We start from the raw sequence: 13,031 nt of genomic DNA on the forward strand, positions 1-13,031 counted from the left end.
CTAAAGGGTTTAAGCTGAGTAGGACCAAGACAGAGTATTTAGAGTGCAAGTTTAGTGAGACACCTCACGAGGTTGGCGCGGAAGTTAGGCTTGGTGACCGGGCTATCCAAAAGAAAAGTAGTTTAAAGTACCTTGGGTCTATCATGCAAGGCAGCGGAGAGATTGGCGATGATGTCACACATCGTATTGGGGCAGGGTGGATGAAATGGAGGTTCGCTTCCGGTGTGCTATGTGACAAGAAGGTGCCACCACAATTTAAGAGCAAATTCTACAAAGTGGTGATTAGACCAGCTATGTTATATGGAGCGGAGTATTGGCCAGTTAAAGTCTCTCACGTTCAAAAGATGAAAGTAGCCGAGATGAGAATGTTGAGATGGATGTGTGGGCATACTAGGAGCGATAAGATTAGAAATGAGGCTATTCAGGACAAGGTAGGAGTGGCCTCGGTGGAAGACAAGATGCAGGAAATACGACTGAGATGGTTTGGGCATGTGAAGAGGAGAGACACAAATGCCCTAGTGCGGAGGTGTGACAGGTTGGTCATGGATGGTTTCAGAAGAGGTAGGGATAGGCCGAAGAAATATTGGGGAAGGGTGATTAGACAGGACATGACGCAGTTACAGCTTACCGAGGACATGACCTTAGATAGGAGGATGTGAAAGACCCATATTAGAGTAGAAGGCTAGTACATAGTCTCGTTATTCCTCCGTATTAGTAGGCGCATTAGCACACTATAATTTCTTGTGTTCTGGATTCTGTTATTATCTTTCTATTACTTTCTGTACTTTGATTACTCTAGTTTATTTGTGTCGCTTTCGTTATTTGCGTTATTCGTTATTTGTTTTCTCATATCGCTTTGAGTTTCTTAGCCTTATTTATGCTTTTTTGAGTCGAGAATCTCTCGAAAACAGGCGTCCTACCTTGACAAACGAGTAAGGTATGCTTATAGTTTATGCTCCTAAACCCACGTTGTGTCACTTAATTGTTGTTGTTGTATTTCCTCCTTATTCTTTATTACGGAGAACAACGGTTTACAGGTCCAACACTCTTTGGAAAGAAAATGGTACATATGTTCCCATGGAGTCGTCTCAAATAGAGTGTTTTTCTTCTTCTTTCAGCGAAGCATTCAAATGTTGGCCTAGTTGATTTTCTTTGATTAATGTTAAGATAGTTTATTTTTTCAAGTTAGGATGGTTATAGTTGTGAGAGTATTGCTCCTGCAGAGTCTAACAATGATGTCTACAATTCTGTTGTCTCTCAGATAGGGTTTTAACTTTGCAACTTATGTGTGGAGTTTATCTAGAAATTTTATGGATTTTATCCAAAAACCATCAATGGAATTACTCACTAGAGAGTTCAAACTTGCTTATTCCAAGATCTCTCGCTGGGGAGTCAAAAATTGCTTGACGAAATTGTTGGGTTCTTCAATAATTTCTTAGATTTCATAATCGTTTGTAAGTTATCTACATTTGCCCTAAATTTTTTTTTACAAAATCCAATCGTATGAGTTGCACAAATTCTTCTCATAATCTTTCGGTATTAATCTCTATTCACAAAATTTATTGGTCTGTGGCTCCGTGAAAAAGGATTTTAGAGCTAGAAGACAATTTTACTACTGGTTTTACGCATATTTAGCTTTTTCTCAGCCAGATTTGTTCTTCTTTAGGTAGGCTGGGTAATTGATGTGCATAAGCTTTAGCTTCTATTTATTTTTCTTTTTTGTTGAGCCGCCGTGAGTCATTTCTCATTGTACAAAGTCGATTCTGAAAGTAGGACCATATGTTACATTATCTTCTGGTATATAATTTGGGTATATCTATGTTTATACAAAGTCAATTCTGAAATGCCTCTTATAATGTCAAAGGATGCCTAGAAAGCTTTTGTGGTATATTATTGTAGTATGTTTGCAACTGCAATAAAATTGACCTGCATATGAATATATCATTTAAAGTTGGGGCACATCTAACACAATGTCCAGTCCACTGATATGTTTTCCTGTCTTTTTAGCATGTATATGCTTGTCATTCCTATAGTACACTACAAAATCTGAAATCTTGAACTTAAACTAGTATTATTATTCCCAAAACTTGAGTTACTTGTGCTCTGTAACATGCTACAGTAGGTTGTATTCATTATTGTGAGTGTAGGACTGTACTCTACATTTATCAGTTACTAAAATCTTTGGAACTGGAAATCTAGATTAGCTTGCATTTATTTTCTCTTCATCTGTTTTGAGGTAACTTATTTAAAGTTCTCTCTAACATTTATCAACAGGAATTTAACTAAGACTAGAACAAATGGGAAATAAAACATCCATTATATGCGATATCAATTATACGAGACTTCATGGTTTTCCATAATCCTCCCACTTTATTGGCCACTAGGACACACTCGTGAATGCAATATGCCAATATCACTAGTCAAAATTACGTTTTCTTATTAAACCTACATTAAGTTCGATTTGGGACTTAATATGTGAACCAATTCAATACTGGCCAGCATTTTCCTTGTTCTTTTTTTAATTTTACCTACATACTTTTAGAGGACATACAAATGAGAAGAACTTTGTAGGTCTAACAGTAAACAATGAATAATACCTTGCATGTGGCAGTGAGATAAATGAAGTGTTTGTCTATCACAAGGTGTATTCCTGAAACTAGTTGACAAAAAGGCTCATTATCCAGATATAATGAGCGATTTAACATCGTTTTCCAGTGCCTAATTTGTTATTGAACTATATGTTCAGGCAATTTCTAAACCAGCAGCTCGGCACAAATTTGTTTCTGATGATCAGAATAATCCAGATGGGGACATGTCATCATTTTTCATCAGTGTTGTTTGTTGGAAACGTGATAACCCAATGATTGTAACAGCAAACAGTCAGGGGACAATAAAAACACTTGTTCTTGCTGCTTTATCAGACGATCAAACTAATACAAATGATCAATTATATTGAATGATTGATAACGTTTTGACTGATGAAGAGGCTTTTGATAAAAAGGAAAAAGAGGTATGAGTTCTCCACATAGATTCTCCATTGTACATGAATGACCAGATTATTAACATTGGTTTTCGATTTTGGTGGTTCCTTATAACCAGTCTGTTTGAAAGAAAGACGGATATATGTAGCTTTTTACGTGTGATTATATAGTAGTACAACAACAATCACGCCTCAGTTCCCAAACTAATTACATAATAGTAGTAATAGTCACATAATTCTTATAGTTGGTGTGTATTCTCTATTTTCCAGGGTTGTGTTTAAAAAAATTTTCTTTCAAAGCATCACCTTTGAGATAGAAGACTATTACTCTAGTGTCGAAAAAAATAGAAGACGGATATTCTGTCATTGCAGTTTGATAATGCTTGCTGCTTTGCTATTATTTAGTCGAAGGATGACAAAACAAATAACAAAACTTTACATGTCAGGTTCTTTCTCTTGATCAAGTATAGCTTTTAGAATATTACTTTCGTTCTTCTTTTTTTGGTAATTGTGGTTTACATGTCAATGAAGGGAAGTCTTGGAGTAACCGGTAAAGTTGCTGCCATAGGAGGTCACGGGTTCAAGCCTTGGAAACAGCCTCTGGCAGAAATGCAAGGTAAGACTGCGTACAATAGACCCTTGTGGTTGGGCCCTTCCCCGGACCCTGCGCATAGTGGGAGCTTAAGTGCACCGGGCTGCCCTTTTTTGTGGTTTACATGTCAATACAACAAGAAGCTCAAAGTTCTAAGTCACCAAAATTTTCTATTTGAAGAAATCCATTGTTCAAGCATTTTTTCTTGAATTGTTTTGAACATTCTCATAATGTAACTACACATCTTAAAATGTCTCTGACATGCATAACTCTCTCTTGTGAGATACAATTTCCTTGATTTGAATACTGGAAATTTCTTCACCCATTCCATCATGAATATATGCATATGCATTGCTGCCAGAGTAACAAAAAGGAAAAACATCAGCTATTAGGTAGGATGAAATTCTTGAATCTGATATTCAAATATAGTTAATTCTTGATCACAACATCATTGTTTCTTTTTTTAACCAATTTTTGCATCACCAGAGTTGTAGTCTGAACTTGTATTTGAGTATAACCAGCCTACGCCAGCTGGAGGTTCAATAAAGAGGGGCTTTGATGCAACAATGGACAAAAGACATGAAGTGGTAAGTTCTTTCTCTTTAATCATATTGGTCTAAGCATGTTGTAATCAGCTCCTCTCTACCCTACTTAGCATATCTTTATTCCATGATTTTGAATTTCTTCGAAGACCTCTACTGTCTCCTATGGGAAAAAATGGTCCCAACTCTGTAAAAGCACCTCCTTCAATTGATGAGCAACCTGAGCCTGAAACATAAAGATGAGACCTTTTATTGTTCTCGACTCTGCCTTCACGTAATTCACCAAATTCATAGCATTTTAATTTATGAAATCTTATCAAGGAAAAAGAAGTACAATTTTGCAATTTATTTTATTTATAACCAGTTTAATTAGGCTTATTGTTATTTTTCCATTATTTGCTATTGATTCACTTGAGCCAAGGGTCTATCGGAACTACCTCTCTACCGTCACAATATTGGGATACGGTTGTGTACACATTACCCTCCCTAGACCTCACTTGCAAGATTACACTGGTATGTTGTTGTCTAGTTTAATCAGCCTTACTCATTAAAGATGTAAACTTTCACTCAATTATAAGTTCCCTGTTATTTCTAAGGTTCTAGATTGGTTCAGTTCTACTACTGTTTTAAGTTCCATCTCACAGTAAAATTTAATCTCGTATAAGCTTGTGACACTTGGAAGCTACAGACCAACTCCAAGCAAGCTGTTTTTTTTTTTCAAACATCAAAGAATACAGAAAGCCTGAAAAGACATGACACACAACAAACAAAAAAGAAAAGCTCAAACGCCAAGAAAATAGTACCAAAAAACTACATGAAAGTACACATAAATTCCTAGTCGCATTTTGTTTAAAATGGATCAAGAAAAGTTAAAAAGAAAAAACAAACCTCCATTGAGGCAAAGAGAGGCTTATCATCAGGGTTCACCTTAGCTTCAACAAAGTAGTAAAACAAACTGCTCCAAGCATTCACATCCACATTGACACACCCTGCATTTTGCCTAAAACCAACCTTAGGTTGTCCAGGCAATGCCTTCACTAAATCCTCCTCAGGAGGAAAAAAATTCAAATTTTAACCTTTTTTTCTGTAAGACACTTCAAATTAGGCTCATTCACATGCTCTCCTATTAAAAAATAGATCTTTATTACAAAAAGAGAGAGAGGGATAAGAAGAGCACATGAATTCCAGATACCTTAACCCGAAAGCAATGATTTGCTATATATAGATAAGAAGAAAATGAGAGTTTGCAGGTCTTGTGTTGGGGTTGGTGAGTAGTGCAGCGGTGTTATGATTAAAGATGTTATTTTTTGAGCTTGAAGTAATTGAGTACTTAGAAACATGGCTTATCTGAATGATTAAAGATGCTTTTTTGAGCTTGAAGTAACTATGGCCATTAACAATCACCATATTCCAATATTTATGTTGTGTTTCCTGAGGACTCCAATTAAGAATGTGGTTCATGCAACTTATTGTAATTCTTGAAATGATGAGATTGTTTATCTTCTTTTGAAGAGCACGAGGTTTTCGTATGACGAAGGGCAATGACATTGTATATCTTCTTTTGTAGGTGTCAAAAATGAAGAAAGGGAAGAAGTAGTGAAGACGACCTTACCTAGTTACTTGAGAAGATTTCTAGGTTGTTGATAGATATGTTATAATATTCATTTTGCTATCAAATGTTATGTAACTTATCGTAATTCTTGAAATCATGTAAAACTGAACTAATCATGATTTGGGTTTGACCACTTTTCATATACAGATACATATCACAGATTGTTGGGTATTTTGAATTATCAATGAATATGAAAAATATTTGTTTTGTAATTTATATAATTTGTTGCGTATTATAATTTTTGATATATGTATATTTCAAACTAGGGCTGCTATTTTATCTAAACTGTTGTGATTGGTCATTGGAACTGTTGCAAAAGCTCATATCAACCGTTGTTATATGTACTCCAAACCGTTGCAATAGTGTGCTACTAATAGTTTATTATCCAAAAACAACCATTGCAATATAAAAATAGGTTGTTGCAATAAATGTCTATGGCAACGCTTATAGACCGTTGCAATTATTGCATATTTTCGTTGCAATAGAAGAAAGAATAACTGTTGCTATAGGTATATCTATGGCGACGCTATAGTAGAACCGTTTGCAAAAACCGTCGCTATAGATCTATGGCCACACGAGCTGATGTAGCGCACGTAGAGCTATAGCAACGGTTATCGTATCCATGGCAACGATTTTACGTGTGTTGCCATAGGCCTTTTTTCTAGTAGTATGTTATTAACATCATTTCTCATATAATAAGGATAATCAACACATATCCCATAATCAAGTAACGTTATCAATACATATCCTCCACTTCTCGACTAACTAGTAGTTTAATTATCAGGGATATTATACCCATAACACTTATCACTTATCGCCAAACGTTTTCTACGACCTAAATCAATCCAGCTCAACAATACCATAGTTAACCATTATCTCAAACATAGCAGAAAACACAAATATGCAAATAAGTCGCAGTAATTAGACAGGAGCCACAACTTGTAACCCAAGCCTCCGACATACAAGTGGTTGAATTCTATAGATAACTAACCCCATTCGTCATACTGGTGTTTTATAATCAGTACACATAGAAATAACTAATCACATATATGTTTATGTATAATATTTATAACATTCCTTACCAGCTCTACAATTAATAAACAGTCACAAAATCAGGGAAATCATATCCCCACTAATGTCACAGTTGTATAGTTTATACATCCCATCAGTCTCATCTGTCATTCACTCATATGTACTCATCTAGTCATGACCTACACGGGATTCTAGGTGTCCATGTACCATATCGATATGGTATTTGATCTATTATTCGTATCGATATGCTACCTCATTCAATACACACGACCACTAGTTCGTAGGATCACATCACACTAGCCACTCATCATTAAATTAGTACATGTACTTTTATTGTCTCAACACATCTCAGGATGTTTTTTTCCAATTACCTCTCAAAACAACACAACAAATACATATGAACATCACAAGTATACATCATAATCACATCATTAAAGACAGTTTTAACAATTCACAACTTATTCATACAAGTATTACCACAACAACATATATCAATCACTCACTACTAAAAAACTCTCAAAAAATGACGCAAAAAAGCGACGGACTACGACGCTTTTTTGGTCAAATTCGACGAAAAAGCGACGCAGTCACTTCCGTCGCTTTTTTGCTCGATGCTTTTAATAAAGCGACGGACTGCATCGCAAAAAGCGACGGACTACGTCACCCCTAAATTTATTTTTTTAAAAAATATATATAAATAAAAAACGACAGACTGCGTCGTTTTATTTTTAAATTTTTATTTTTTTTTCCAGAAAAACGAGGGACAAAGGGTCCCTATCCGTCGCTTTTGTTCTTGGTATTCTTGAAAATTTCCAAAAAAGCGACGGACATAGAGTCCTTGTCCGTCACTTTTCTAAAAAAAATTAAAAAAAAATTCAGAAAAGTGACGGACTAAAGAACCCTATCCGTCGCTTTTACTGTAATATTTTTGACAGCAGAACCAAAAGTTTCTGCTGCCCACCTGAAATTAAAATGTAATTCAATAATAATCAATACAATCCAATCCAACACAACTAACCAACCAACAAAATACACAATATACATCATAACGAACATAATTAAACACTCAAAACGAATGAAATCATAATATTTTAAAGTCTTTCAAATTTAACAACTTAAAGATCATATATTATCCTACAATAATTCAACATTTCTAAAGTGCAAGTTGGATTTTATTAGACAATTAAAGTACAAACTAATTCCAACAAGTAAACCAAATCAAATCTAAGTGTCAACACTAGATGGACACAAATTGATCTTGCAAGAAAATCAATTTTGTCATCAATAGGATCAACTAATGTTGTCACTTATGCTAAACTAACACTTTATCACTACAACACACTCTAAAAATTCAAACATATCCTAAGAAATCAAACAAATCCTAAGTAAAATGCAAGTGTTGTACATTGAATAAAAAAAATGAATATATACAATAATTAAAATTTAAGAGGAAAAAATACCTCGACTTTTTTCAATTAGGTCTACGATGGAGGGGTTGGCGGCAGTGGGCTTGGCGGCGGCGAATATTGAAATATTTAATTAGATTGTACCCCTGCATTTAAAACTTTGTACAAAAATATTCAACCTTAATTAATTATTTCACGCATCCTAAGTTCAAGTATCGAAAGTTGAGAATTTATTCAAACCAAAATAATTTCTAACTACTTAATTAAAAAATTCTAAAGTTCAAGTTCTAAAATCTAAGTTCAAGTAAAAAAATCCTAAAGTTCAACTTAAAAATCCTAAAGTTCAAGTTTTAAATTCAAGTTCAAAATTCACAACTTAAAGTTTACATGCATATACTTGAAAAATTCAAGAATTCTCAAGTTCAACATTTCTAAAGTTCAAGTTGATTTTTTTCTAAGTTAAAGTACAAACTTTCAAATTTCAAGTATAATTAAAGTTCAAGTATCTAAATTTGAGAATTTATACAAACCAAACAAGTTCCTAAGCACTTCAAAAATCCTAAAATTTAAGTTCTAAAATCTAAGTTCAAGTTAAAAAATCATAAATTTCAAGTTCAAAATTTAAGTTGAAAGTTCACAATTTAAAGTTCATATATCCTACAATAATTCAACATTTCTAAAGTTTGAGCTTAATTAATTCTTAAAAAATACAATTCAAGAAACCAAAGTTAATAACTTCATGAAAAATATAAATAATTCACAATTTCTAAAGTTCACAACCTAAGTTTAAATAAGTAAATGCTACACCAAAAAAAATTCTAAGTTCTACTTAAAAAATCCGGCCTAAAATTCAAGTTCAAAGTTCTAAATTCAATACTGTTAACACCCAATTTTGACCCTCCACAACGCAAATTAGCTATCGAGTTTCTTTGAATTTCAAATATTTTTTGAAATAATTAACTTTTATAAAAACAAAGATATTTTCATGTTATTCTTAATTATTTTTATTTTTTTTATATATAAATTTTAGTATAATATAAATATTTCTATAAACTATATCTTTGATTACTATTTATGTAGTTATTCAAAAATCATCTCAAAAAGATTTTATTTTTAACTAAATACATGTTAGTTAGGTTAGTTTAATTATAGTTTGCATTTGTGAAAATTTTAGTTTTTTCTAAAAAAAAAAATTGAAGTTTTTGGAGCCTATATAAAGGCTCATATTCTTATTAAGAAGAGGAAAAAAGTGGGAGGCTCTTTAGCCACCCCAAAGTTAAAAATTTTCTTAACTTGACTGAGATTTTTGGATTCTTGTCCCCAGCCTAAAAGTTGTGAAAATTTCTAGCTTTCAATCTATATTTTTCTTCAAGGAAAATAGTAGATTGAAGTCAAAATTTAGGCTAAGAACAGTGTTCTTATAACGTCGAACCCACGATGGTTCCAGTCTAAATTTTTAATCTGTTATTTTATTTTTTTATAGATTGGAGTTCCATCAAGCTCTTGGGTGGTGGTGAAATTGTCTTCCGCTCATCATCTTCATCTTGTTGCCCAAAAAGAGGTAAAATCTTTCTCAGCTTTATTTTATTTAATTATTTTGATGTTTTATATTTAGTTGATTCGTAGTCTTATTTTTTTCTAGTTAGCATGTATTAAGAATAATTAGATTAATGATAGAAATTTTTTATAGTTAGCATGTATTAGAATTAATTAGCTATCATGTGTTAGGATTATTTCATGAAAGATCTTAGTTTTGTTCATCATTTTTCCAAATAGTTTTCTCTGACAATATAGATTTTTATGTTTTTAATTTCTTCTTTTAACATGATTTAGATAACAAAAAATATGCTTAAAGTTATTATTCAATTAGAATTTTCATGGCCTAATTGATTTAATTCTTTCTTTAAAATTTGAGCTAGTATAACGTATACATTAAATCCGTGTTTTTTAGTTACTTGAATATATTTCTTCTTTTCTTTCCTTTGTCCACATATATGCATGTTGTTAGTCACTTTTAGGATGCTCATCAATTTGATAACTTAAAATATCGTGATATGTTCCTTTGTTTAGCTTAAAATAAGTAAATGCTCTGTAATTTTATTTTGGTGCATGTGATATAAATTTGAGTCCATCTTTGGACCCCATCGTTGCATATCATTGAGTTTTGAGTCTCTCATCATCTGTTTTAAATTGCTGGAAAGTTTATAAATAGAAAAGAAGGTAATATTCATGATTTATATATTGATATTGGGCTGTATACACGGAATACAAGTGAAAAACAGTGTTTTATACACTGATATACAGTATATATACAGTAATATACAACAGATACAGGGAACAAACATGTGGTATAGTGTGTGTATATAGTTTGATATACAGAAATAAAATTGTGTACACTGTATAAAGTATATATATTACGATGTACAATGTGTATACAACTGCGATATATACAATGGAATTGTGTTTAAGACCCAAAACACAGATGACCCAACAACTTAGTCCAGGCGTACAGAAACTAAGTGTCGGACAATATTTTCATGTGTTATTTATTATTTATTTATATTAATTTGGGTTGTAATAATTTATTTACTTATGTTATTTATGCTTGTTTAGCCAGACCCCACGTTGTGGGATTTCACTAAGTTGTTATTGTTGTATTATTTATGCTTGTTTAGATATTAATTTTAATTTATTTTAACTTAATTAGATTCTCCTAAAAATAAACCAATTCATGTTAATTTACTCTTTAGATGATTTTCTACCTTTACTTAGGCATTTGGTAAACTTTTTTTTTTAAATACATGCATGTTATATTCAATTTTTAAGTTGGATCATTTTTTCGAAAAACAAATAATTTTAAAATCTTCGTTTCCTTTTAAATTAATATTTTCAAATGTTAGTCAAATAATTTTTCAAATCATCGGATAACCGCGCGTTAGCGGCCACTTTGATTGCTTAACATCTTCTCAAAGTTGAAATAAGAACCTCGTACCTTTTTCTCTGAATTTTTAAAACTTAAATCTGTTAGGGTCTTTTAAATTAAGTTTTCTTAATTTCTTTAAAAAATTAAGTGGCGACTCCTCTATTTTAAAATTGATTTTTTCTTTACAAAGTTAAAATTAATTTTAAATCTTCTTTTTTTGACATAACCGAAATGACGACTCTGCTGGGGAATTAATTAGGTTCTAACCATTAGATTTGTTTGATTTATTTGACTAACTATTTGAGATTGTAATAATTAGTAATTTCTTTTTCTTTATTTGCATTTTATGTGTTTAAATTCCGAATATTAAATTGTCATTGCATGCATAATATATTTTCTGCCACTTGGCATTTTATTTTCTTACTTAAATGATGGTTATGCGGGTTGCAGCCGTTGAATCCAAAATATTCCTAGGGGGTACCCTGGCGCAATGAGTTGGTCACTGGATGGTCAACGGTCGCTAACTTCCCCCAGCCTGAGTTGTCCACTTGGGTCACCGGTACACTTCAAAATATAGTCCACTCTTAGTCAACCTAGTGTAGAATGAAACCAAAATCCTAATTTAGTGTATTGGCCTAAGACGACCTAACACCGAAGGCGTGTTTGACCCATTAGAAAGACCACCTTGAGTCCAAAATGGCCCTCGGCCTAAATGGACGATCATACTTATGTGTTTAAATTTGAAGGTTGTATACACCATTTGACAAACATTGTCCCTCGAGGTTGGAAGTTTATTTTATTAGCTTAGTCAAAAAAGGATCTTCACAAGTTGCTATTCTATTCAAAAAGGGTTGATGTTTGGAGATGTCAAGAAGTCAAGAACGAAAGATTTTTAACGAAGGCTTAGTTAGGATTGTACCCCGACGTGAGACTGATTATTTGTATCCCTTTTTCTCCATTATGTATCCCCATTCAGTTTATTCATAATATTTGTATAAACATAAGTTTTGGGGCAATGAAACGTTTCAAATGATGTTATACATCCTTCAAAGCGTTAGGCCTACCGCTGACACAAAAGGGTCACATATCTATTTCAGACACGCAATAATTGTTTATGTGCTATATGCTATATCTGTTTTTGTGAATATGTTGCTTTATTTGGAGACATGTTAGTCCACTCTTTTCAAAAAAATTTAGAGCCTCATAGGCATAAAAATCGAGTCACTATCAAAAGTGCGTCCAAATACTCCACGAATCTTTAGTTTTCCAACAAAATTCAAACTTTACTCTCAAATCATAAACCTTGCTCACTCATCTCAAAATAATAATAATAATAATAATAATAATAATAATAATAATAATAATAATAATAATAATAATAATAATAATAATAATAATAATTCAAAGTTCGGTCATGCCTTTGAAGTTTTTAGTTTTTCCTCATACTTTCAAAGAAATTGAGAACTTCTTCTGTATCTAAGAAGAATGAGGGTACAAAAGTTGAAACGCAAGAAATCCGTGATTCAACACAAGTCAACCTTTCTCACACATTAATCGTAAAATTAAAATGGGTCAATTTCTGTCCATTTAGTCTTTCTTCACCCATGAATTAGTTTATCTTCAAACAAAGCAACATTTATATGTTTAATTCTTTGTGTGATATTTTGCATTAATTATTACAAACACAGACTAATACTTTGGCTTTTGAGTTATTCTTCTTTTTTAGGGAGAGACTGATTTGTGTTGGAAATCAAACTTGCTTACTTCTCAAAGATCGAGGGTTCACAAAGTTGATTCTTTTTTTTCTAAAGAGAGGCTGTTATCAAAGGACATCATGCGATAAATGATTGGATCTCAATTTTGAGAGGGACAAAGAGTTCATGGAAAATAACGATGATCTTAAATTTCACAAGACACCAATACACAGCCTGAAAGATAAATCGG

General features: G+C 32.6%; 1 long non-coding RNA gene across 8 annotated transcripts; it reads left to right on the forward strand.

Moving 5' to 3' along the window:
* The first annotated feature begins 993 nt into the window (after positions 1–993).
* On the forward strand, positions 994–5,934 carry LOC129904065 (uncharacterized). 8 transcript variants are annotated; one of them, XR_008770363.1, is made up of 5 exons: positions 1,002–1,454; positions 2,747–3,010; positions 3,251–3,964; positions 4,059–4,159; positions 5,682–5,934. It is a non-coding gene; the product is annotated as an uncharacterized LOC129904065 (long non-coding RNA). The 8 variants fall into 8 exon arrangements; XR_008770359.1 differs by having other exon boundaries at positions 3,251–3,596; XR_008770362.1 differs by having other exon boundaries at positions 3,251–3,426; positions 3,512–4,159.
* Positions 5,935–13,031: the final 7,097 nt, after the last annotated feature.

The sequence above is a fragment of the Solanum dulcamara genome, chromosome 9 (assembly GCF_947179165.1).
Source record: "Solanum dulcamara chromosome 9, daSolDulc1.2, whole genome shotgun sequence".
Classification (NCBI taxonomy): Eukaryota; Viridiplantae; Streptophyta; class Magnoliopsida; order Solanales; family Solanaceae; genus Solanum; species Solanum dulcamara.